Below are 4,086 nucleotides of genomic sequence, written 5' to 3'. Positions count from 1 at the left end.
AACCTCTCCCACCCCCACGCCTAAACCTAAGGTCGGCATTGCGGCTTCTAAGGTGAACGACCGCCAGTCCGAATAATGGAAGTTAACGTTCGGAGTGGCAGGGCTTCGGAAAGGCAGAGGAACCCCATGACTGACAACAGTGTTAGCCAATCAGCACCCGTGATTGGATTTTCAACCGGAGAAAAGGTGTTTGCTCCAATTCACAACTGTGGAGTGGGCGTGGCTTCAAAGGTTTGGAGCCAGGCTAAGGGGACACTCAAACCAAAAGCGTTTTTGGAGCTGCCAGCGTCTTTCTGCAATTCATTCTCTATGTAAGGATGCGCTAGACCTGCTCCTCTTTTAACCCTCGCATGGTCTTCGGGTCAATCTGACCCGTTTTAGAATTTCAACATCAAGGAAAAGTATGTTAAAATATTTTTTTCTCAACAAAACTTCTTCTGCTTGGCTCATTTACTGTACTAAACATGTGATATGAAAATGGTACATTTCATGCATTTGCTACCCCGCCCCCTACATCAACATATAACACCCATGGTCTTCGGGTCAATTTGACCCGGCCATTGAAAGTGGAGGCTAAAAGGGGTCAGAAGTGAAATTTAGACAATTTCTTTCTTTGAAAATGTTAGACATATTGGTATTTTCTAGTAAACATTGCATTCTGAAACACACACACACACACACACACACACACACACACACACACACACACACACACACACACACACACACACACACACACACACACACACACACACACACACACACACACACACACACAGAAAGTTCACTCAGAGTTGACAGTATGTTTTGATACTTTTTTGCTATTTTTAGCTACAGGTCACCTCTCTTGCACCAGTGTGGGCGGAATTTTCTCTGAGAAACCCCGGGAAAGAGTTGTTGAGATAAGCATTTTTTGTTGCAAGTAGGTGGTGCTAAGGCGAATTGCAAGATGTTTTATTTGTTGCCAGTAGGTGGCGCTATGCCGAATTGCCTGGAATTCAGCTCCCTGCACTCCGTTGGGTCCCCCTAAGCGCACTCCCCGAGTTTGAAGTTGATCGGACGAGGGGTTCTCAAGATAAACCACTTGTTGTGTTGCCAGTAGGTGGCACTATGCCGAATTGCACGAAAACAGGTCACTGTTCTCCGTCACGTACTCCTTAGTACACTCCTAAAGTTTGAAGTAGATCCGACCAATGGTTCTGGAGATCCGGGAGGAACACACAAGGAACACACACACTGTGTTGCCAGTAGGTGGCGCTATACCGAATTGCACGAAAACAGGTCACTGTACTCCATCACATACTCCTTAGTACACTCCCAAAGTTTGAAGTAGATCCGACCAACGGTTCTCGAGATCTGGGAGGAACACACAAGGAACACACGCACGCACAGGAACACACGTACGCACAGACGCACAGACAGACAGACGCACTGACAGCGACAATCTCATCATCTCCTCGCGGAGATAATAAATAAACTTGAGTAGCTCTTTATTAAAATGAAGAACAAACTATGATTAGTAGGATTTTTGGGGTTTATAACGACTTTAGAATGGTTGAACATGAGCCGGGTCAAATTGACCCGAACGCCCTCGGTGTGACTAAAAGACGAAGAATGAACGCACCTGGCGTTTCAGCGCTGGTGTCGTCTGTTGTTTTTGGAGGAGCGCTGTGGGCGTTTTTAAGCTGAAAAAAGTTGAACATTAGAGGAAAAGCGCCCTGCTCGTCTTTTTCACTCATCCTACCTTCTCTCCTCCCGAGGGATTTTCAACCTCGCTGCTGCCAGAATTGCCAATAATCTGGCTTTCATGTTGACAGTGAACAACATCAAACAGACAAAATTAGCTGGCTACCGTCCTTGTGGTCGTTGGGCCCTATCGTTGCAATCGGCGTAGAAACTGCGTTTAAGGCCTGGCGCAGCCCAGATTAGTGGGTGTGGACCAGCGCACTCGATATCTTGGTATCGGCACTACACGCAGCCTCAACCATTATAACCACACCTTTTAAGCGTAAAATTATGCACAGTCCGCTCATTGGAAAAGTGCAGTAAAGAGTCACACGCTTGCCTTTTAAGCTCCAATTCCAGGAGAAATCTGGTAAAACCAGACAAAGCCAAGCGCTCTGCTCCCCCCCCCCTCCCTTCATCCCGACTGTCTGTCTCCATATATAGGCTATTATTCCATATTATTATGCTTCTCAAACCAATCTAACTGCAGTTTAAATACTGCAAGCATGTAAATACGCTACACTATAGCAAGATCAAAGTGAAAAGAATGTTCTAAATGCATCAGCTAGAAAAATAGAGCCTATCCCTATATGATGAGATTAATTAGATTGGTGAAAGTTTGTCCAGAAAGATATAGTTTTCTCTCCCCTGCTGCAGGTAGAATGATGCACATAAATATAGCCTACATTATGTAAAGTCATTGCATAAATGTGTTTTTATTGTAAAACTAAATGTGAAGTAGGGCCAAGTTATTGGAGCAGACATCACAGTATAGCACATGACAGTAGAAGCGCGTTACGCTGTCACTTATCTAAATCAGGTTAAATCGACGATGGATATATATAGGCCCAGGATGACATATATGTTTCACATAGGTTCACATAGGGTGGTGTTTTCATTTCGATGTTTTATTTGGTCAAATATTGAAATGTTCTACAATTGCAGGTTGTGTTACCATTACACATTATTTAGATCTACCTTTATATCTATTTCGGCTCATTTGGTTGCTATTTAGTGGCGAAATGGAGTAGCCCATTGCATGCTGGGACATTTGACATTGCAGGCAGTGAACTTACAACTTCTTCTTCCTATGGGACGTGTGTTGTGTCTGTCTGAGCGAGGGAGTCAGAGAGAGAGAGTCGTATTGTGCCTGTCAGACTGATATGAGCAAGAGAGAGGGAGTGACACAGAGAAGGGTGACAGAGGAGAGCCAGAGGAGCGCTCCGCGCAACCAGCGCACTGAATAGGCCTGGTTTTCAAAAGCGCAAAGCGCTAAATTTACGCCAGGTGGGAAGATATCATTAGGCCGATATTTAACGCTGAAACGCCCATTCTCGCCCATTCAGGCAGTGCGCCACGCCCATTCCGCCTAAAGCGCATTTGACAGCGTTAAGTCATGTTGATATTTTTTTTTTTTTTTTTTTTTCACCTTTATTTTACCAGGAAAATTACTTGAGATCCAAGATCTCTTTTTCGAGTATCTTCGAGTATCTTCCCGAGGCAGGCGCAAGGCACGTTTTTTTGCGTTTAAGGCCCGTTTTAGCGCCGAAGGCCGGTGGGAGAATAGGGGCCGTTGTGTTCTGATCTGTACTGTACGCGACTACAGGGGAAAACAAACGGAGCACAAAAAAAACGCTCCGTGCGGTGTTTTGTGCACAATGGAAGCGCTCTCAACATGATTTTCATAGCGTTCTGACTGAAAAAAACGCTTTTGGTGTGAATGTCCCCTCAGTCTGACTCACTGGAAGCAGGCTGCGGTTAAGCTCTTCCACTGGTGCCGACCATTTCACTCGGTGCGCTGTGAAACAACAACAACACACTGAAAATGGCAAGTTTTGACAAAGATTTAGATTGTGCACTGAAGCAGGCCTGTTTGGTACTTTGTAAAGATAAGACAAATTCCACTGAGTCCGGGTTCGGTCCGGCTGCGCTCCGGTACGGCTTCGGAGCCGATACGTTTCCACTCTAATCAATGTGTCAACTTCCACCAACTCCGCTGCGTTGCGTGTCTATTCCGTCCCAGCTCCGACGATCCGGAGCTCTCCGAAGCAGATACGCAAGGCTTCTATTTTTCACGGATGTCGGAGCAAAGCCGCAGCAAGTTGGGCAGAGCCAGGCCTGGAGTCAACAGGTCAGAGTTGCTTACAGCATTCAAGATCAAGCCAGAGGACAAACATGGATGAGGAAAAGTTCATCATTGAAGTGGAAAACCACAAAATAATACTGTATATGACACGACACATCCTTTTTACAAGGACAACACCAAGCAAGTCCACCCCTCCTCTGCTTCTCCAGTTGGGAACAATGATCTTCTGCCTGTTTGTTGTTGTATTTATCCCACATACAAATTGTCTCGCGCGA

This window comes from Poromitra crassiceps, assembly GCF_964638095.1.
Source record: "Poromitra crassiceps genome assembly, chromosome: 1".
Lineage (NCBI taxonomy): Eukaryota > Metazoa > Chordata > Actinopteri > Beryciformes > Melamphaidae > Poromitra > Poromitra crassiceps.
The sequence above is the reverse complement of the archived record's forward strand: the minus strand, read 5'-3'. Positions refer to the sequence as shown.